Source organism: Ambystoma mexicanum, chromosome 2p (genome assembly GCF_040938575.1).
Source record: "Ambystoma mexicanum isolate Mex_15411 chromosome 2p, UKY_AmexF1_1, whole genome shotgun sequence".
In the NCBI taxonomy this organism is placed as follows: domain Eukaryota; kingdom Metazoa; phylum Chordata; class Amphibia; order Caudata; family Ambystomatidae; genus Ambystoma; species Ambystoma mexicanum.
In genome coordinates, this window is record NC_090923.1 from 403,045,786 (window position 1) to 403,069,513 (window position 23,728).

Below are 23,728 nucleotides of genomic sequence, written 5' to 3' on the forward strand. Positions count from 1 at the left end.
ATACAGGGAGAGCAGGCAAGGATGGGGCACAAGGCAAGCCAAAGGAGAGAGACCACAAGCAGAAAAAGTGGACCGGAAATCGAGGTTTCACCCAAAAAGGACCAAAGGAAGAACCAGGAAGACTAGATGACTGGAGAACAGGGGAGTAAGGAGTGCGACACCTATGTGTCTTTGTCAATGGGGTTTAAATTCCCCCTGGCTGGAAACTGAGAGCGGGTGGCTTCCAGCATCGTTGCCACGCTATGATGGGTGGGAACCATACTGAGCATGCCTGAGACTGGGGTGGTGGTCCTCCACCCATGCCCAGACCAGCTGACATGACGGCATCAATTTTGCAATGGCTTCCCCATGGCTGTGTTGAGGACTCAAATGATTCTGGCTGCTGCCATTCCGCCTACCTGCCTTCTGGAGCTGTAGGCACCACCGGGGAAAAAGTTGGCAGAAATCTCTGGGGGCCGTGTTGGTGAGTCAGGGAAGGTGGCAGCATGACAGGCATTCACTTGACTGTTCAGCATCTCCGTTTCCCCTTGGCTCACTCCCTATTTCACCACTCTATAAATACATTCAAGTTTAAACCTGGTACAGTTGCTTCCAACCTCGCCAATGTCAGATCCCTTTTCCTAAACCTCACAGTATCTATGATCCCCTCCACTGAACAGAACCTCAGTTGACTTCTACTTAGTTCTCATTTCTTCCTTTGTATCCATCTTTCCTGATCACACCTTTACCCATTTTAACCTAATGCATCCAGCCATGGATACCTCATGTGATTCACTTCCCTCAAAACTGGCCTTAACCTGGATTTGCAGCAATGGCATTAATCCTGCTCCCTCCCCTCCTGACCTCCTGCAAGGAAGCACACTCTGACTGCATTACAGCTTTAGTCATAGCTGCGTCCAATTCGCTAACATGTTCTCTGCTCTCAGCCTCACACATTCTTATTTGCACTTCATGCCATACTGGCCCAAACACCTGTGCTCTACCTACTTCTACGTGTTAGTGTTTCACTTCAAAAATCTGTAAGATCAATTATGCCTTGACTAGCCTCATCTGTCTCTTCTTGCCTTTGTTTCTTTTTACCCCTGTGCCTTTTGACTCCATCCTCACTTCCCTACTTCTACTCATTTGACTCACATTTCTAAGGATAGAACATTAATTGTGTGTCCCTATGGACCTAATGGCTCCAGAAACTGTCAGGGACATGCTACTCCATCCAGCTTCATCTATATCCACTTTTTAACCCATCCCTCTCAACTAGGATCCTTCTAGCCTGATTTAAAATGGCCAGCATTCTTACATCCCACAGGAAGCAGTGGTCTGACCCTAACTGTGTTGGTAACTATTGGCCCATCTAATTTCTATACACTATTTCAATGCCCTGGAGTTTGTGTTCTTCAAGAACATCATCAGATATTTAGAGCTTGCTAATCTTTGTGCCCCCTCCAGTCTGCATTCTCTAGTGTTCGCTCCATGGGACCAGAGTACGCCCATGATTCCAACTTGTTCAGTACTGCCCACATCTACAAACAGCATCAATCTTTATTCACCATGACCTTTCTTTAGCAATCAGCAATGCAAAAGGGCTCTCACTCCGTCTCACCCCGTCCAATGTTAGATTTTAGGACACTGCCTCTCCAAAATCAGACTCTAGGACACTGCCTTCTGATGGATGAACTCCTACCTCAATGACAGGTCATGTTCTATCTCATGAAACATGGAGATGTTCACTTCAAACCTTCTCTCAGTAAGAATCCCCTACAGTCCCTGGCATTTGGCAGCTAGACTATACATTCTGCAAATCCTCCATTGGAAAGCTCATCTCCCCCTTCAGATTCTTGAACTACCTCTTTGCAGTATGCAGATGTCATTTTCTTTTACCTGCTTCATCCCAGACTTTATTTCAAGGGATCCAACTCGAATTCAGCCATCAGGTACTAGATAGCTCTCTTGTGTCTCAGGCATAATTCTTTGAAAACTGAACTTATCTAACTTTTTGTCCTGATCCCTCCTACCCTCAGCCATTTCCTTTCCTCTGAACAGAGGTTTCCCTTTCCTCAAGGCTCACAACCTGGATAGCTTATTTGAGAAGGACTGTGAATCACCGATACTGCTGCCACTGCCAGGGTCAACCTGCTTGGTATAAAATAAAAATACTTTCTCAAGTACCACTCCACAGAATCTCTCCTCTTCACTGTAGTACTCAGTCAATTCAAATTCTGGTATAGCCCCCTCATGGGCCTTCCTCTATGATCCATTAACCCCACTGCTAGGCCGTAAAGACCCCGCATATGGAATCTAAGGCACAATCACCATGTACTAGTGACACGACAGACACAAGATTCGCTTTTGCAAACAAGTCTGGTTTATTTCAAAGTATGCTCAGTCGGCCGACTGGGGTTCAATGTCTCACAAAGTGTGTACCCAGACCTAGTGAGACGCAAGAGAGCGAGAAACGCTCAAGCAACAAATATATAAACAAATATATATACATAATCATGCAATCTTTAGAAGGCAATTCAAACTGCCCATACTGTATCTTTCAGGCTACGGTTCGGTGATTGGCAATCATGACAATTATGACACATTATGACACCTTATGACAAGTTTCTATTCAGTCTAAATATACTTATTCTAGCATCAGTTGCAGAGACAGTTTTTTGTTATGGAGAACATAAAGCTCTTGTTCAGCAAGGATATCATGTTCGTAAGAGAGACACATTCCTTTGCACGTTATCTATCCGTTTCTATTCATGAACCAAGGGTCAGACAGTTCTGAGGCAGTACTTACCAGTCTCCGCAAAGGAGGACCGCTAAAAGAATATAATAGTTTTAACTGCCTATTGCTACAGCGTTTGTAAGACAGGCCAGCACCTGGGCCGCTGATTAAATGCAGTTTCTGCTTGCCTCCAAGGACATTGTGAGGAAGGAAAACAATGTATTTCTGTATCATTTGGCATTCCTGTCTGGGTTTATCTTTCAACATGCAGGCTGTGGCCTCGCACTGTGTATGAGCTTGAATCATAGAATACATTTGCAAAGCGTTTTGACAGAAAAGAAAAAAAAGCAAATGGCAGATATTTTCACAAAATGGACGCCCTCTGGTTACATTGACGGTTCTGTGTTTGCGATGTTTGTCACATGGTGTGATTGGTTTCCGGCCAACATAATATACATGATATACATACTATATCGTCGTTTCTGGACTCACAACACCGCAAAACTTTCATTTTTGCACCTCGTACAGCACCCCCTGCTCCTATCCCACCATTTTCCATTGCCTCCAAGCTTTCTGGATCTCGATTTAGCAGCAATTTCTCTTCAGATATCTTCTACTTTTCTTTGAATGTGTACATGAGCTCTCCTATCCTTGAACACCCACGATTACGGTGTCCTCCCCTGTGTTGCATCCTCCCACTTCAACTTATTCTTACTCCTTGACCCAACTCTGGAACACCATATCCTAAATAATCAAAACATCACCAACATCCTTGTGTTCACGGCTGCCCTGAAGCTCCATCTTGTATCCTTGAAAGAGAGTATCCCTGCACTATATCAGAAGATTACTCCCTCCGACCAACTCCAGCTTTACTCAATAAGCACATACATTGACTGCCCTCTTATGCATACTACTTTGTATATAGTTGGGTTCTCTCTGTGCATGTTATTGCTACCAGCAACTCTCTGTATTTCCCCCATTTCCTGTTCCACCCTACCCCCAACCTCAATTGGTACATTCCCAAACGCCTGTGAACTACCACCACTTGTATCTACAAGCAACCCCTAAAAACATTTAAAAGGGCACTATGGGCATGTTTCTTTCTCCTGCATTCCTAATTTTCAAGAAATGCTTAAAACAACACCTATTCCCTATTATTTTTACATCCGGCTAGCTGAATATGTTTCTTTCTTATCATTGTGTGTTTCGCATTTATACCTAAAGATATTGTTTACTGAATGTACTTAACTTTAAAGCTCTTTGGTTAAAAGCGCTATATAACAACTCATCAAATTAAAGTATTGTAAAATCATTGAAGACAGATCACAAATGGAGTCTTCAAAACTATTAGGAACTGCTCCCAATTTCAGTGAAACCCTCAGTTCACAACTCACCCTCTAAAAGGTGGGGATCGGCAAATTAAGAAAGTAGGCAGGTCATATCCACCAGGAAACCCAGGAAACTGTTTCTCATGGGGAGGGACCAGGAAATCATTCTTGAAATTGATTACATGATTACAAATCTGTCATCTCTTGCTATCTGGGGGTGCATCATTTTGTGACCTCAGACTTCAGACTGATATTCTGCAATCGCATGGGGGTGAAGACCATTGGTAAAACAGCAGGAGCACGAAACAAGGAACAAAAAGGAGACTAAAATGTCATCTTTTTCCAGCCAACCTGACGCACGAATAAAAATATCAAAAGCCAACCAGTCCAAAATAACCTATATCACATGTAGTGAAAGATTATGAACTGCTGCAGAATACTAGTCCATTTTCTATTTCCATTCATGTATCTCATACAAATCAGCAATTTACGAGAGCATAAAATGTAAAACTATAATCGAATGTTACTAATGCAAAGATAAAAATACAGTTCATTTGTAATTTAAAATATGCAATGGCATACACACATTGTTCACATCTAAGTATACTGTGTAAGGTAGACACAGACACCCTCTAGACACTGTTTTATCATGTTCCTATAGCTCCAGTTACTCGCTGTAGAATGTGCTGTCACAAAGTTTACCCCTGACTTTCCAACTTATTTGAACTACCGTACTGTCACATAAACACTATTCTCTGAAGATCGAGACTAACAGTGGGACAGCGAGACAGAAAAAACAGACATGAGATGGCGACTACACTGAGGTAAAGCATCAGTAAAGAAGTACTTGTCAACTCTTCCAACTGAACAAGCACCAACCAACCCTGTAAGCAGCATCTGACCCAGCATGGATGAGTCCCCCCTCGATGTAAGGTTTGAAATCGATTTTGGAAGTGCAGTAGAACATTACTGTGGCACGTGCTGTCACCCAATCTAAAATGCCAACTTGGCAGTTTTCCTTGTATAGAAGCCCAGTGAATTCGTGATTGTTTGGTACATGAGCTCGGGAGGAAACCCTATCTTTCATAAAGCGTATGTATCTTCCTGCACATATTATAGGCGTTGTCCCAGAAGTACACTCACGGTACTGGAGGTCAGTGATTGCTCCCCAAAACAGCTACATTCCCAAACATGAACTGTGTTGAACTGGGTCGAACCTGATTTGTCCATGGCAGCTGCTCTGCATCCGAGTATTCTCAAGAAAGTGTGCTCTGCTACTCTGATCAAATTGCCTTGCTGCCTAACACAACTCCATTCCCCAGAACATACAGTACAGCAAAGACAGCCTTCACCTAATATATTAGCATGGCTTTCCTAACATGCCTCACGGTTTACACTTACCTTAATTCCAGGCGGGGGCATCCCGCTTCCAAGGTGTCTCGGAGAGGGAGCTTAACCATGAGGCAAATCTCTGCTCCGAGCCTCCGGATTGGCTGGGAGGCCGACAACCCCACCCCTCCCTGGCAGTGCTAATATACATTAAAATAGATGACTTCTCTAAAAGCTAACTGCCTGACTATTCCAAATTGTATTCACTGTAACTTCCCCAAGCAAAAAACAGCTACGCACACTCCTAGGTATCCATAGTTGACCAGCCAAACCAGCATGGCAACCCTGATCTTGAATAGTATTGTGGGCTTTAGGCATTTGCCAAAGAACATGATTTAAGGCTTAGCAACATTAATTTATAGTTGTTGCATTTGTAATAAAACTCAATTATTCCTTATAAAAGAGCCTTCAGTGCCTCCTCACTTTGTCATCACCAGCGTGTCATTGTGAAACAGAAGGACTGGTGTTATTTCTCCACTTTTACTGGCACATTAAATGTTTAGAGGCAAAACATTTGACAACTTCGATTACAAGTAAGAGAGTTAGAACAACACCCTGCCACACACACCTTTGGCGAGCCATGGACCTCTTCAGATCATAAATAGAGCACCTAGATTTCAGCCAAAACATTGGTGTATGCTATAAGAAGGCTCTGTGGAATTAATCATTCATTTCAGGTCAATTAAAGTAATGTACAAGCCCACTTCACATCCTGCATATTTATCATGTGTTAATATCAGGAAAAGGCAATGCTTCACATTTCCTATGCCTTCCCTGAAACTTGCCTCTCCACAAGATACAACATGCTGTATATCCAGGCCCCCACGACATTCCAGATAATGGAGCACAACTTGGCAGGGACCTTTAGAGGTATATATGGTAATAACAGGAGGTCTCCTTGCATTGGCGTAACATAAAATGTGGGGGCGCCCTGCAAGCCCTGCTGAGGGGGTCCCCCACCACCAAGCTTCTCAAAGAAGTAAAGGGCGTGCCACCATGGGGCACCCTGCACTGCAGGGGCTGCGGGGCCCCCGTTACGCCAGTGTCTCCTTGCATTTTAAACGTTTCCGGTCAATGGCCCCGACAAGTCCGGACAGTGCTTACCAAATCTGCCCCTACCAGTCAGCTCCAGGAGACGTGTTACATTTTTTGGTGGTAAAGTTGTCAGGACCTTGGCACAAGTGAAATGATCCAGAACCACAGGGCAGCCTATTTGGCCCTGAAGCTCCCTTGCTGGTTTGTAACACTGCCTACGCCTAAGGATGATGAAAGACAGACTAGATTGCAGAGAATTCCTGTCCAGTGTCCTCACGGATAGTTAGCAGCATCAGGGAATATTGAACAATTAGTATTGTAAAAACGCGAATATGTTGTCAATTCTCTGAGAAAAAAAAACACTGCAGATTCATTCGCACAAATGAAATAAATGACTGCTGTTATAACTTGCTTAACAAATTAGCCCATAACCAGTTTTCTCTCTCGGACAGAGTGATCGCCTATATTTACAGCTAATTCGAATAAATATAACAGAAACGAAAATGTAACATATATAGCATCACAAGGTATTCATATGTTGAACCGGAGGGACAAACATATAACTGATATTTTATCTTGTCAATATCTTTGCTAAGGGAAAAAAGGAAACACGCACATCAGACTGACCTTCTGCTATTCTTTTTGGCTTAGCATTTGAGCACCCCGGCCTGTTTTTGTTTCCTTCTCATCTGAGATTGTTTGGTGTATATGCAATAATCCTTTTTTGATGAAAATCAGAACATAAAAATGGATATCAGTATGCAGCCAGTGATCTCAACATCCAGCAAACATTGCAGTCAAAGAAATTCTGTTTATTTGATGGAAAACATAAATATGTGTCCCACCAAATGTGGATTTTTACGGTTTTCAGTGTGTTCTCTGCAGATATGGAGAACAATAAGTTATTATCCATACTGATGTGCAGACTGCTATGACCACTGAAGAAGCTGGTGTACATGTTGTTTCTCTGATTGATCTACTCATTATGGCACACTATTTAGTCTGCCTGATATTTAAACTACCATTTGACTATGCACCAAGATTAATTTCCTAACTTCTGAGACAGGCTAAATGTTTGCTTTGATTTTCAGATCTTAATAGGTCGATAACCTACTGTAACCCTTTGCTGGTGCAATATGTATTCCCTGTTCTGTAATAGAGACAGTATAAACCTGCAGGTGGAATAACAGGACATGGGCTGCACACTTTAAGAGAGTACTTACGTTCGGTAGTTTATCAAGATGTGGAATTAACAAAGAAGTAGCACCTATGTGTACCTGAATAAATGTAATGCCTCCTCTGTGAGTGATAGAAACCGATGTTTCCCCGAATTCCCCAGTTACAAATGAAAACTGAACACACAAATCAAAGTGATGGAAGAGACATTTCAATGTAATATCAGAGTGTAGCCAATTAAAAACATCAACACTGGAATTGTAGTTAAAACCTCTTTTTGTATTGTATTGTATTGTAGTCAGCATTTATATAGCATCATTTCCCCATTTGTATGGCGTCAATGAGCTTTGTGGTTGGAGCTCCCTCACGGACCGAAGTCCAGGTATGGGAAGTTCTAAGAGTTATGTTTAAGATGCGTGTGCACATTCTGCCAGGATCAGGACTTAGAAGGGCTGGCTAGGCTTCAGTAAGCAACCCAGAGGTCAGGCACGTGGGCGGGTGCTGTCGGTGGTTCAGGTTGAGTGCTAGTGCAGATGACTCGATGTGTGCCCAGCGAGAATGAAATGTTTTATAGCTTGTCGCTGCATACTAATGGCAGAGGTGTTGAGGTGCGTCATGGGTTTCAGTGCGGACGTCTATGCGTGTAGCAAGACCGGATTTGTCGTAGCCGTAGCTGCGTTCTAGAGTGCATGGATGTGAGCCGTGCCTGCGGCATGTGTCCACGTATACATACCTTAAACCCAGATGGTGTTCATCTTTGATGTCGCTTTCCTAGGTCGAAAGCGATTGGCTGGTCTCACTAGATTTGAGAATTTGAGCAGTGGGCGAGACTGCCAAGTCCGAGGGACAGCGGTAAGTGAAGAACCTTTGGGTAACTTTATCTAATAAATACATACTACTACTCACACCAATAGGATATGCACAGTAAAACAATTAGCATAGTGATAAAATTATAATAATTAAGCAATAGGTAACTTGGAAGATATGAATAGGAATGTGTTTTTTTCATATTGACTGTAGGTTCAACTATCGATTGTGGCGAGCCAGAAAGATGACTCAAACAACAATGGATCATGTTACATACGTGTTTGTTCAAATATGAAAATGCCTTCCTGTACCTATTACTATGAGGGGAATTCCCTGCCTTCTAAAACAAAAATTAAGGGTGCTAGCCGTAGGCCAAAATAAAGAAACCTAAGTTCTAACTGCCCTACCACTTTAGAAAAACCTATCTAAAAAGGAAAAGGAGGCTTGCAAAACAAACTTGGCACGTGCTTCTGTCTGGCCTGGCTCTTGGATGGCTTATCTCAGTCTCATAGTTCAATTAGGATACCCCTAATAGCCAGTCTTTGTGCATAGTTTGTCAATTAAAATATGAGTATTTTCATACAGTTCTTGCTTTCTCCCTCTCTGGATGACAAAAGACAGTTCCTCATGCTTCATTTCATTCGTGGTTTACTACTTGCTAAATGTAGGATTACTTTTGCATGTGTTTTACTTTATCCCACCTCCTCTGGCACTGGGATTCCCCAAAGTCCTGTGTCTCTTTGTGGGTGTGTTACCTGTCAATCCAAGTACTTTGATGCACTTGTTGGCGTCCCTGGCCTGGATATAATGACATGTATTCCTTTGACTCCGTGGTCCAAAAGACATGTGTCCATATAAATCTCTCATGTTCTTTTTCTGAACATGGCTTCCCCAGCCTTCATAGATAGTGCTCATGTTTCTTTCACTCTCTTTACATGGGGTGACATGCCTGTTGCATGCTTTCAGGCTTTCCCGCTCACTGTGACTTTTCCAACCTTGACAAGCGATTTATAATTTTATAATTGGGTATTCATTACATGCTTAATGCCCAGAGGTTTCTAAGCACGGACAGGGGTTTTGAACCTGTGTTCCTCTACATTGTCTTGCTTCCAAGGTGAGTATGTTGCCCCCGAGCTATCCTCCCATCCCTCAGGCGTTATTAGCAAGACTCTCATTCAAGACTACCTCTGCTCCTTTAGGTTTCCCAGTGTCTAGTACCTGGAATGTATTCAGCAGTCTCTGAACCCACAGCGTCTTGCCTTCACTGAAGGCCTCACAATGGAAGCTCTCCCCTGCCTATACGTGCTTGTCCCACTAGGACTGGCACTTGCCATCTCAGGCTCCTTGCTTGTTTCTGGTTATGACGTGTGTTGCTGAAGGCCTGCCTAGCGCTGAGTTTTAGTGTTTGTGCCACCAGAAAGGACGGGTTGCATCCCATCTAGGCTCCCTTCCTGCTTGGAGCTTCCTGCTTGGCCAGCGTGTTTTCTTTCTTTAGCCTTCTTTCCTTTACCTCGCAGGCCACAACGGTCAATTCGTTTTCTCTTTTCTCCAATGGTGCACAGCACCTGGGCAGGGTAGTCTCACTTTGATTTCCCTTGTTTGTTTTCTCTATCATGGGAGTGTATTGCTGCTGCTGTAAGGGCCTCTGCGGTCATGTAATTGTATTCAGACTCAGGCAGTGAGGAAACAATGTCTTGAGGTGACAGTATATTGATATATTTTTTTTTCTTTTCTCTAGAGGCTCCAATTATTCATCCAGATTGTGTGAACAGCTGCCTGGTATTTGAGGAAGTATCTTCTTTATTTCTTATGCTGTCCACATAATAAATAATCTGTGCCCCCTATGCTCCAGAAGAACGACAGCACTGTAATTGAGAGACACAAGGACAGGATGGGTGCAAGTTTTGGTGTGTATTTCTCTGGCAGCAGGGGGCAGGACCAGGCCAAATACGTGCCTCCAAACGAGTGACCCATAACTCAAGATCACAATATGAGCATTTCAATGCATATGAGATGGTTGTGACTATCTTTTGACGTTAGAGTTACTATACCAAAGGTGAGAGTCAAACCTATTTCAGACATAAACAAGTTGAACAAAGCCAGGGCTAAAATGCACCCCTGCTTAACACCCCGCTTCTCAAGCAATCCCTTGGGCACCCCTACTAAAAAAGCCTTCTTCCGACCTCTCCATTCTGGCAAACTATTGCCTGAACTCTATCACTATTTTCCTGGACAAACTCCTGGAGAATTTGGCTCTCTCCCAGCTAACCCTCCACACTCAATCTGTTGGTTGTCTCCATGACCATCAGTGTGGCTTCAGAGCAGCCAGAGGCACAGACACTGCATTCCTGAATACCCATGAAGATCTGCTCTCTAATCTTGACTGTAGCTCTCTATCTGTCTTCATACTCCTCGACCTTTCCCTGCATTTGACACGGCAACGACAACATCCTGATTACTCGTCTCTGTGAGACCCTGGACATCAATGATCAGGCTCTGGTGTGGCTGACCTACTTCCTACTGGACCAACCTTCCCAGGTACAACTTGTCCACCACCTTTCTCTCCACATGTGGTGTTCCCCAGAGCTCTATCCTCTCCCCATGGCTCTACAATGTCTATCTGCCCCCTTTGGCCCTCCTGATATCTACCTTTTCCTCTAACCTTTGGTGTTTATTTATTTATTTGCATTTATAAAGCATGCCCCCAGCCCAAGGGGGCATCAAGGCGCTGTTACATGAGAAATGGCTTCATTACAATACATAGATAGTTGGCTAAGTTACATTAGCCCACAAGACGTTAACTTGTGATAACATGGCTTAGTTACATTGTTTAGATGGGTGGCTAGGTTACATTAGTCCTTACTTGAGTTTAGATATGCAGGATTCGTTACAGGTGTAATATTGCAGCAAAGGGTTACATGTGCGCTGCATATCATGATTCAATGTCAATAGGATACAGTTTGACTCAGGGCATACATAGTTCAGAGTTAGTCAGATCAATTTGTTTGACATTAGACATACAGTGGTGACTGGGTGAGGTCCTTAGAGGCAGTGTGTGTGAGGATGTATGCAAACAGTCTGGTCTGCAGTGTTATGTAGATGACAGACAGCTCTCTTTCAGGCTACCTTCAACATACTCCTCCTCCTCCTCGCTCATCCCTGACTGCGTATCCGCTATTTAGGCATGGTGCACCTCTACCGATCTCTGCCTTAATTCAATTAAGACTGAGATCCTTCTCATTGGGACCCCTGCTCCCACTTTTATTTTCTCACTCTGGCCATCCTCCTTGGGCGCTCTGCCCTCACTTTCTGGTGAGGCAAAGAATATTGGGGTCATCTTCAAATCCACTCTTTCCTTCTATCCACACATCACAGACCTTGCCAAGAAGGCCTACTTCCAGCTGTACATCCTCTGAGGTATTCTCCCTTTGATCACCTACCCCAGCATCTCACTGTCTCCAGAACCCTTGTTCTCTCTAGGCTGGACTACTGCAAAAGCCTCTTTCTCAATCTACCTATCTCTACTATTTGGCCTCTTCAACTCATCCAGAACAGGACAGAAAGACTTATCCTTGGCCTCAATCCCAGGGACTGCACCTCTCTGGACCTGAAGGTTAAGACCCTCTGCATCGTCCACAAGGCTTTCTGGAGCTGTGGCCCTCACTACCTTCAATTATCTCTTCCTAAGTACCTTCCTCCGAGAGCCCTTTGCTCATCTACTTCTAATTCTCTGTGGGTGAGTAGCTTCTCCAAGCAGAGAATGGGAGCTAGATCTCTCTCCTCTACAGGTATCTCCCTCTGGAATATCCTCCCTGCCTCTCTCCGCCTTGAGCTGGATCTCCTTGAGTACTGGAAGCTCCTTATCACCTCCCTTTAATCCTCCTCTTTCTCACTCCATCTCCCCTGCTAACCTTCCTTTGCTCCTGCTCCATCTGCTCACAGGCTGCTCAGTGTCCTCTGAGTCTTACAGGATATGATATGAATTGTTTTTTATAACGCACATATACACAAGTGTTTCAAGGCGCGGCAAGGCAAGGGAGGGGGAACAGAGGGAAGACAGACAACGATCCTACTAGGCCAGGTGTCATTCATCGCGCAAGTGCATGGGAAGGGGAATGAGGAGAAGTGCGGAGGAAGGAGGAGAGGACAGTGCAGTACATGGGATAAGAAAATAAATAACAGTAAGAATAGGTACGACCAGCAGGTGGCAAGTGCAAGGGTAAGTGCGGACATCAGGCGTCAAGTGCTGGTAGTGGGACTGTAGGGATACAGAGAACAGTCCCCAAGTGCAGGGGTTGCCAGGAAGGCAGTGCAGGAGTGTAACTGGCAGGGGAGGGGACCTGGGCCCGACATCAAAGGGTGGCTGGGTAAAGAGGTGCAGTTTCTGTGTCAGCCAGGAAGTCAGCAAGGGAGAGGATGAGAAAAAGCAGAAGCAAAGAGAACGTTTTTGAGGTACTTCTGGACTCGAAGATGATTCTCCTCAAGTTACAGGGAGGCAGGGAGGCTGTTCCAGAGGGAGGCTCCAGCCGAAGAAAGAGATCTACCACCAACTCGTTGCTTAGAGAAGCGACTAACCTTAGGGAGTTGGAGGCAGATGAGCGAAAAGCTTGAGAAGGAAGGTATTTAGGAAGACAGAGTTGAAGGTATTGAGGCCTCAGGACCCAGACGGCCTTGTGTACGATGCAGAGAGTTTTGAACTTAATCCTTGCAGCCACTGGGAGCCATTGCAGAAATTTCAGTCCTGTAGAGATACGATCCCTGGGTTTGAGGCCAAGGACAAGTCTTGCAGTTCTGTTCTGGATAAGTTGCAGAGGGCGGAGAGTAGAAGCAGGCAGATTTAGAAAGAGGCTGTTGCAATAGTTCAGCCTAGAGAGAACCAGAGCTCTTGAGACAGTGAGCTTCTGGGGGAAGGAAAGGAAAGGAAGGATACCTCTGAGGAGGTGCAGCTGGTAGTGTGACTTCTTAGAGACGTCAGAGATGTGAGGAGAGAAGGAGAGTGTAGAGTCGAAGATGACTCTGAGATTTTTTAGCCTTGCAGGTGGAAGCAGGTAGAGGGCCACGAGAGGCCGGCTAGAGAGCAACAGGAAAGGAGGGAGCGGGTGTGCCGATGAGGAGAATCTCAGTCTTACTGGCATTAAAGCAGTGGTCATTGGCAGCAAACCACTCCTGGATAGCAGACAGACAGTCAGAGATGAGGGAAGTAGAGGAGGGGGCCGAGGATGGCCTGAAGATGAGCTGGGTGTCATCCGCATAGCACTGAAGGTTGGGGCAGAGAGCGGCGATGCGGTGGGCCAGGAGGGGCAGGTATTGGTTGAAAAGCCAGGGAGAGAGGTTAGACCCCTGGGGAACACCACAGGTAGAGAAAATGATAGCAGAGAGGAAGGACCCAAGTTGGACCTGGGAGGGTCAGTCGGAGAAGAAAGAAGTCAGCCATGCCAGAGTCTGACCAGTGATACAAAGGTTATCACAGAGACTTTTGAGCAGGATGGCATTGTTGACAGTGTCAAAGGCAGAAGAGAGATCAAGCAGGATGAGGAGGCAAGGGGTGTTGGAGTTAAGGTTGGAGAGCAGGTCTTCACAGATGTTCAGGAGAGCAGTATCCGTGCTTCTGTCAGCTCTGAAGCCAGACTGATGGTCATGAAGACACCCAACAGATTCAGTGTGGAGATTAAGCTGGGAGATGGCCAGTTTCTCCAAGAGCTTGCCCAGGAAGGGAGTGATGGAGATTGGGTGATAGTTAGCCGGGCAGGAGGGGTTGGCAGAGGGTTTCTTAAGAAGGGGGTGCACAAGGGAGTGCTCAAAGGGGGATGGGAAGACTCCAGTGGTGAAGGAGTAATTGCAGAAATCAGCTAAGGTAGGAGCCAGGGAGTCAATGTGGTCCTTAATAGTTTTGGAGGAACAGGGGTGAACCTGTTTTGATGAGACTTTCATAGATTGGACTTGTCCAGAAACCCTGCCTGCGGAGAACAGGGGAATGGCAGAGAAGGAGTGAGGAGAGGTGGCTTCAGAGAGGCCAGAGGAAGAGCAGGGAGTGGGGGATGGAGGGGTATGAGGAGAGAGAGGACAGGATGTCCTGAGTTTTAGAGATGAAGTGAGAAGCCAGTGCCATACAGAGGGCATGGGAGGGGACAGGAGAGGTAGAGACTGCGGCAGGATTGGCCAGTTCCTTGCAGATTTTAAAGAGTTTTACCGAGTTGTTAGATGTTGCAGGGACGCGGGCTTGGATATGCGCTCTCTTCTTGATTAGGACAGGGAGCTGGTATTGCCTTTGCAGCAGGCAGCAGGCCAGTTTGTCAGAGGATGTACATGAAGCACGCCATTTCCTCTCGGCCACCCTACATTTGCGTTTTAGGGTAACAAGGTCTGAGTCATACCAGGAGTTGCATTTGGCTTTGTGCTTCAGGCGGATTCTCATGACAGGGGCAAGGATATCAAGAGTATTAGATATTGCTGAGTGGAGCGTGGAGAGGGCTGCATCAGGATGAGAGTCAGCCAAAGGGGGAGAGGGGTTAAGAAGGTGTCAGCAAAAGCGTCAGCTGACATGTGCTTGATGGGTTGGATGACCGGGAAGGTGGGTGGCAGTGATGAAAGTGGCTTGGCCTGAGGGGTAGGGAGGGTGAGGTGGGAGGGGAGGAGAAAGTGATCACTCCAGGAGAGAGGAGTGGTGAGAGGGACAGAGAGGGGAAGGTCTGAGGAGATCAGAACATCAGGAGCGTGCCCTGAAAAATGAGTTGGGCCAGAGGGGATAATAGTGAGTGAGAGAGAGTTGCATAGGTTGCAAAAGAATCCAGAGGGGGGACAGGAGGAATCCAGGTGGTTGTTGAAGTCTCCAAGAAGGAGGAGTTGAGTAGTTGAGGCCAGGAGTTAGGCGGAGAGGTCTGCCCACTCAGAGAGGAAGGATGAAATCTGACCAGGTGGCCAATAGATAGTCGCCACAGTAAGTGAATGGCTAGGGGACAGAGAGAGCCTGAAGACGAGGCTTTCAAAAGAGGATTAGGCCTGTGCAGGAGTGACAGAGGCAGGAATCCACTCGGGGAAGATCAGTGCTACAACCCCACCAGAGTGGTTTGCCCTGGGCGCGAGAGGATCTTGTAGCCATCAGGTAGGAGCGTATCAAAGCGTACAGGGCATCAGACCATCCCAACCAGAACCCCTGCCCTTGCCGCATGTCCCAACTTACACTTCCGCTTGGCTAACCTTCCACTACCAGGCTCGGATTTCCCTCGGTCGTCCCAGCCTTCCTTTAACTTAACTCAGGGCCCTGCTGCTCTGGGTACACTTCTCCATTGACCCTTCCCCACTTAACTTCTTGTTGAGCACTTGCACAATCTCAATGACACAAGGCCTCACAAGATCGCTGTCTTGTCCTCCCTTTCTTGCCTTGATGTGTATAGGCGCATAATAAATAACAAATCAATCAATCAATGTTAATCAGTTCCGGCAGTTCACCTTTCCCATTCTATTTCACACATGCAGTGTTATTTTCATGCAGTAATTGACATGCCACCAATAGGTCCATTGGCATCTTCAGTTTAATTAGTTTATTCCACAATAACGTGCGATCGATTGTAACGAATGCAGATGCAAAATCTACACAGAAGCAAAATCAACACATTTCTAATAAGCACATTATAATTAGCTGATAGCTCCCTTCTGAATCCTGTGTTTTTCATCAATCCATGAATCCATTTTTTTTCTTTAGTATACATTTGCCAAAAAGCTTACTCAAACCATTCAGTAAGGATAATATCTTATAATTGGAAGGCTGATCCGGTTTATGTGGGATGTAACCAGTAGACAATAGCTTCAGAAAAAGAGTTAAAAGTATGTCGGCCCTGAGCTCGGAATTATCTCTCATGACGACCCTAGAAATGACATCCGGTCCCGGCGCTCTGGGCTTTTTGAGCTCATTGATGATGTCCACCAAAATATTCCTATCAACGGTCAGATTTAATGGGTGGTAAGGCGGTAAGTTAAACAGACTTTTCGTGGCAAATGTAAAATCACCAGATTTTATTCAAAATGGGATTTGACCTACGTGACAAATATTGAGACCCATTGTTATTAGAAAAAGATGCCATAAGCGCTTTGTATCATGTTGGCAAATAACGTCATAGAGATCTCTCCAGACCAAAGTCCCGAAAGAAAGACGATACCACTTTAACCAGGAGCAGTACTTATTCTTAAGTTTCCTGATTTGATTGAATTTATACTTGCTATTATTACACAAATCATTTACTTTTCTAATTTCCTGTGTAAGGATTCTGTTTTTTTTGTTATAATGTTATCATATCGATGCACATGGCCATACATTGAGTGTGGCATGGTCACTAAATACTAAAAAATGGCCAGACATACTGTGAACATTGTTATACAAGACCACACTACCAGAATAGTAGTCAATAGTTGATTGGGAGGCACAATTAAGTTGAAACTGCCGGCGTGTCACTGTGTCACCTGTTAAACATTTGTAGCCCCAAGTCAAAACAAAATGCTGACCACATGCATGCATCGCCACACGACCTGTTCCTGTTATTCTCCTTGGACAATGACTCTGCCTCACCTATTTAATTTATGGGAAAGTCAAGACTAACAGAATTGAAGTCTCCACCAACAATAAACTCTATTGCCTGATATTTGCAATATCTGTTTTGATTGTTTCGTAAATCACCAATTGGATTGATTTGGTACATAGACCCCTACAAGAATCATAAATGTTTAGCACCAATATGTGCTTACCATTGTGAAACTCTACATCTGGAAACAGAAAATGTGGATTGTCAGTGGATATACCAATTGCCCTTGCTACAAGTGTTTTAGAACATAAGGCCAACAGGCCTCCATACGGACGTTCCATATCGTTCTTTCTAGCAAATCTCAAAGTGGACATGCATCCCTCAAAAACAGCCTCACTGGTCAGCCATGTCTCTGGGAACAGAATGATGTCACATTCAATAACCAAACTTCACAAGCCCCCCTTTGCAAATAGATGATAGTGTACTTGCGTGTTCCAGGAGCAAACAGTAATTTGACTTTTAGAAGTGCTGGCTAGGGATGGGCAGAAAGGGAGGAGAGAGTCCCAATGAGATTTGGATATTTTCTCATCTCGTCTCAAAGAACTGATTGAAGAGAGGGCATGGCTAGGAGACCTCTTCCCGAGCTACGAGGGAACATTGTGCACCACCTAACCTTCACCAAGGCTACCAAAAAAATTAGTCATGGAAAGTTTGGCGACCAGAGACGGGGACCACTGAGGAATCTAAAGTGAAGCGCCCGGACATTGAAGTCCATCGTTGTCAACTGAGGTTCGGAGGACCGCTCTAACCTGTTTGAGTCAGAACGCTCCATTGCCTAAGACATTTGAATCAAGGACTCCTTTGCTAATCACTGTCAACTGCTTTTTCCCCACCAGAGAAAGTCAAGGTCGCTGACGAACCAAGGAGAATCCGCCGGTGGGTTTCCCACCATCAGAAGTCCACAAAGACGCAGATGAAGAGCCGAAAGCCAGCCGTGGTTGAGTCCTCATCGCCGACGCCAAACGCTGATGACCTGACGCCTGTACTAAGCCTACGTTCTTCATTCACTCTTTGCGGCAGCAAAATATCATCATCAAGGTGCACTGCACGCCTCATCTTCAAAAGATGTCCAGGACCGATCGTCGACGAGCACCACCAAGATCTAAGCTGCTGCCTCAACGCTATTGTTCACCCTTTTTTTTTAGGAATCTTGACGATCCGTGGCTCCTGCCTTAAAGGGAGTTCAATCAAAAAGGGTAATTCAACGACATGTTGACAAACTCTTCTAAACCAGGTACATTGGTGTAGTAGAACACATTTAGAAGGAAACAAGACTCTGCTAAACAATATATGGACTGGGCTTGTCGATATACTTTATTTGCAGGTTGCCCAGGTGGGGGGAACCTCACACAGAACTTTGCCTAGTGGTAGGGGCCAAGTATTCTGCCAATTGTTTAGCCAACTTGTTTTCCTCCTATGTATATTGTTAATCCTTTTTGCTATTGATGTGTATGTCATTTGAAACTGTCAGCAGTTGATGCATTTTAATGGAATCAAGAGTTATTGTGGTTCCACATAGAGATTGTACATATTTATCACTATAGTATTGCCTAAGCACAAAGTGTGTTATTGTGTGTATATAACTTGAACCTTATTTATGTAAAGAACTGTGTTATCACTAACATTGCTACCCTATAGAGAATTTTGGCTGGGGTGCTCAGTGCTTCTACTCTGCCATATAGAGGGCAGGCGTTTAGAAACCCCCCTCCAGTCTTTACACTGTTGGCAGTGGTGGGATGATGATGGTTTTAAGAATCAGTGTGTAACCTTGCCACTTACAAAATATCCACACTTTGTGAATTTGAGGTTTAGTTGTGTAATAGATAACTACATTACACACAATGGAATCTATTGCAAATGGTAAATTGACTAGGGGGAGCTCAGAGGCTCTCCAGAGTGATTGTGAAGCCATGGAGTTAGACTTTGAAGATAGGTCTAGGGCTGAGCTGATATTTGCCCTGGTGGACTACCAGACTGATTGTGAAATTCTTGATGGAGGGAGGGATGCAACCAATGAGGACCCTGCCCCTATGGTTGTTTTTTAATCTGTTTCTGGGAGTGCCACCACTACTGCTGCCTCTATATTGAAACCCAGCAATGTTTCTTCAGGGAATCCTGGAACTTGAATTATTGAGGATGAAATTGGCCTTTGAATATAAAAAGTTGGAAACTGAAGCTGAACTTAAGAAAGTTGATTTGGCACAGCAATTGATACTCAAAGTTGGGGGTACTGAATGTCAAAGAATCCAGTTGGAGAAAGCTAAAGTGGAGACTTCTGCCAAACCAGTTGAGAGTGTCGGGTCCCCTGCCACCAAGTTTATGAAAGATTTGGTTGATGTGTATGTGAAGGGTTCTGATATCCTCCAATGGATGCAAGCATTTGAAATGGTTTGTGGAATCCATGATGTTGATACAAGAGATTGTGCTAAGTTTTTGTTAAGTAGAGTGCCTCAGACTGGTTATGATTGTATTCTGAAACTGAATGTGGAAGAAAGGGGTCAGTATGAGTGCATGAAATCTGCTTTGATTGCCAAGTTTGACAGGACACCTACCCAATACCTTAAAAGGTTCATGCAATATAAGAAAAGAGAGAATGTGTCTTGGATTCACTGTGTGTGTGTTGCACATATGAACATGCTAGGATGGATTGATGGATACAAGGTGAAACTTTTGTTGAATTGTCACATCTTTTGTTTTTTCAACATTTTCCGGAAGCCTGTTCACCAGAGCTGCGTCAGTATGTTGCTGACCAGAACATTTTAGATCCCTTTAAGCTGGCCAGGCTGGCTTACAAGTGGGTCTCCTACCGGTTGTCCCCTAAGGAATCGAGTGGGAATAGCAAGGACAAAGAAAGGGGGCCTCTCTGAAATCCAAGGGTCGCAAATGTCAGTAAATCTAAACCTTCCTCTCCTAAGATCCAAAAATCTAGTGGGTTTGAGTCCTATGTGGGTGGCAGTAAGAGTAGTGGTCCTCCTGCTACAAAGCAGGCTCCCAGTGGCTCCAGTACCATACCCAAAATTCCTGGCACTTGTTGGGAATGTGGGGCTCTGGACCACAAGAAGGATGACCCCAAGTTTAAAGGTTAGGCACTTGGAGTCCAGGCTGTCAGCCTGACCTACCCTTACTTCATGCCTGAGGTGGAGGCCACTGTCCTCCCCTCCTCTGCAGGAATCACATTTGGTGCTCCTGCAGAGATTTACTTAGTGTCCCTTGGGGCCTGGGACCAGTACGCAGAAGTACTGACTACAATCCCACAGAACACCCGACGATTTTTGAGTAGTGTCCTCCTGAATGGACAGCCGTCTACCGGTTTGAGAGACACAGGGGCACGCATGAGAGTGGTGGACAGTGCCCTGCTCATGCCAGAGGACTATGTAGGTGCCCCTCTGAAAACTACCAGGTTAGCTGGTGGGCCTCCCAAATTATCTCCTGTAGCCCTAGTCACCATCACGATTGCGGACAAGAGAGCAAAGCTTCCTGTCCTGGTTTAGGACAATGTACCTGCTAACATTATGTTGGGGAATGATCTAGTAGAGTTGGGGCTGATCTATGATGGTCTTCCTCTGACTGCTGCTGCAGTCACTAGGTCACAGGTAACACCGGGTCTAGGGGAGACCCAAGGCAAGAAGAAAGAGCAAGAAAGCCACCTATGTGAAGGGGGCTCCTTCTCTTCCTGTTGCTTCAGCAGCACCTACTGGGATTCATGCTCCAGACAGGCAGGGTCCAGTTGTAACTGAGACTCAACTCCTGAGGGAGAAGAGCCATAAGACCCTCCTGCAGGAGAGGTGCTCAACCCAGATGATCAACCCGACCTTGAATGCCTGCTGGCTGAAGGGGTCCCTGTAGGGGCGACTTCTGTAAGGGACAGAGAGAGTGCCACTCTCTCGAGGGTCTGAGGATGCACTGGCATAGGGACAAGGTGAAGTGCCTAGATCTTTCAAGATTTATTGGGAGAGTGAACTCCTTTGTAGTGAGACCACTAAGCCTGAACCTTGTGCCCTCAAGATGTTGGTGGTACCTCAGGTGTACATGCCCTACCTACTGCAGTTGGCACATGATGTGCCCTTAGCTGGTCATCTTGGGACCAAGAAGACTAAGCAGAGGCTTTCTGCACATTTCTACTGACACCGGATGGGAGAAGAAGTGGAGTCCCACTGCCGGACCTGGCCACTTGTCAGTTGTCTGGCAAGACTGGAGACAGTGTCATTGCCCCACTGCAGCCTTTGCCACACACTTTGAGAGGTTGGGCATCGACATTGTCGGTTCCCTTGATCCTCCCACTTCAGGTGGACATCGGTTCATCCTGGTCCTGTTCGATCATGCCACCAGGTACCCTGAGGCCATACCCCTTCAGCCCATTACATACAAGGTGGTTGCCAGGGCTCTCTTGGACATTTTTGCCATTGTTGGATTCCCTAAAGAGGTGGTCTCTGACAGAGGATCCAACTTCATTTTGAGTTACATGAAAGCGATGTGGAAAGAGTGCTGAGTAACCTACAGGTACTCCTACCATCCCCAGACCAATGGTCTGGTTGAGAGATTTAATAAAACTCTCAAGGGCATGATGGGTGCTTTGGAAGAGCCCCTAAGGAGGAAATGGGATCTCCTCCGGCCATTCCTGCTGTTTGCTTAAAGAGAAGTACCTCAAGGGGGTGTTGGTTTCAGCCTCTTTGAGTCGCTCTTTAGACATCCTGTGAGGGGGCCCCTTGCCTTGATCAGAGAAGGTTTGGAAGCCACCCCCCAGGTCCTGCCAGGCCAGTGGCGGACTATGTGTTAGGCCTCAGACGGAGGATAACACAGATGATGGGCCAAGCAACAGCGAATCTTAAGGTCAGCACGGAATTTAAGAAATACTGGCATGACCTTAAAGCATCACAAGTGGATTGGATTCCAGGACAGGAGATCCTTGTGATGGAGCCTATCAAGGCTATAGTTTCAGCAGATAAGTGGACTGGACCCTTCCGGATAATCTCCAAGATGGGCAAAGTTAATTATCTGGTTGACATGGGATTCCTTGGGGTAGCCCCTCAGGCATTCCACGTCAACAGGCTCAAGCCTTTCCATAGGTGAGCAGAAGTCTCATGTTTCTTGCTAGCTACAAGGCAAGAAGAGGATGAGAGTGAGCCCCTTCCTGATTTGCTGCATAGCACCCCTCAGGATGGCTCAGAGGAGGGAGTGCATCTCTCTTCAGATCTGACACTAGAGCAGCAGAGGGCCTGCAGGGCTTTGCTCCGGCAGTATGCCCCTCTGTTCTCATAAACACCAAGCCTCACCCTGTAGTGCAGGCACTAAATTGACACTGGTGACAGCATACCTGTCAAAAGCAGGTGCTACCGAATGTCAGACACGGTTATGAACCACATCAACAGCAGCCTTGCAGCTAAGAGGAATACATACAATGCATTTTTATTCCCTAAAAACAGGAACACTCGCCAACAAAAAATAGGGAGTAAAAACAAGCCCAACAAAAACTCTAATAGTACTGCCTGATCTCCAAAGACACTTTAAGAGGAAATAACATCTTTTAACAAGCATTACGTGTCCAGATTGGCAAAACTAATTATTTTTGTACTCCCTGAAAAAACATGTGATTCTTAAGAGGGAGCAACATCTTATCAGAGCCCTTCTTGTATTCCTGACATAGGAAGTGAAATGTCAGGACTCACAAAACATCCTATAGATTTTTCCACAATTCTTCACTGCAGCCTAGATAAAAATTCAAAAGGGTTTCTTATGGAGCCCTTTTGAAGAAAATCGCAGATTTTCCTATTGAGTTAATAGCAGCAATGCTTAGATGGAGTTACTTATCCTGTAAATAGAAGCCTTTTTTCTGCAATTCACTGTTAATAGTTAAGCAAAATGCATGGGGATGCCAGAGGTACTAAACGCAGAACCTCTGGTTATATTGAAAAGCCCTTAGCAGCTGAGCATAGAAAGAAACTGAAGCTGCAGTTTCCTAGAATGTTACTAGCATGTTCTCTCCTTCTAAAACATCTGACTTGGTTTTTAAAAGATGATGATTTGTTCTTCACCCCAAAGAGTGTACTCCTTTGCCCCTTCCTCCTCCCCACCTAAACCGTGTACTCTGTGAAACCATTTTTATAGCAGAGAGTTATCACATCATACCAATTTAACTCTAAAAACTTGGAAAGGATGCAGATTTTGTGAAAATCATTGTAGCTGTCTGAATCTCTGTTGCCACAATGCAATGAATGGGCCATGCCAAGCATACCCCATTCACATAATCCCTTCCTGCCCACAAATGATACTGTAATGATACTGTAATGTTGCTCTCCACTTACAGGATAATGTAAGCAATACTAAAGTAGGAGAGGCTGAGCATGGCATTTGCCTACTGAAAATAAGCAAAGGGCAAATTAATGTTTATTTGAGTTTTATAATGTGTTAACTTGTAAGGGTTCCAATTCAAAGTGTGACATATGTTCAAACAATAGGAAGCCTGGGATGAGGTTACACTGCTTACCCACAGTCAGTTTCAGATATTTGAGATGATATTTGGTTTACAAAGTGTGGGTGACACTTTTGCTAAGGCACAACGAGTAACCGAAGTTCTGGTGATTGAACGTTATTTATATCACAACGAAAATAAAACAAGTGGACATAGGTGTCAGTCTGGTAATCTGTCACAGAGCCAAGGTAGGCAGATTCAAGGTTATCCAGTAAATATGGCAGGGGGAGAT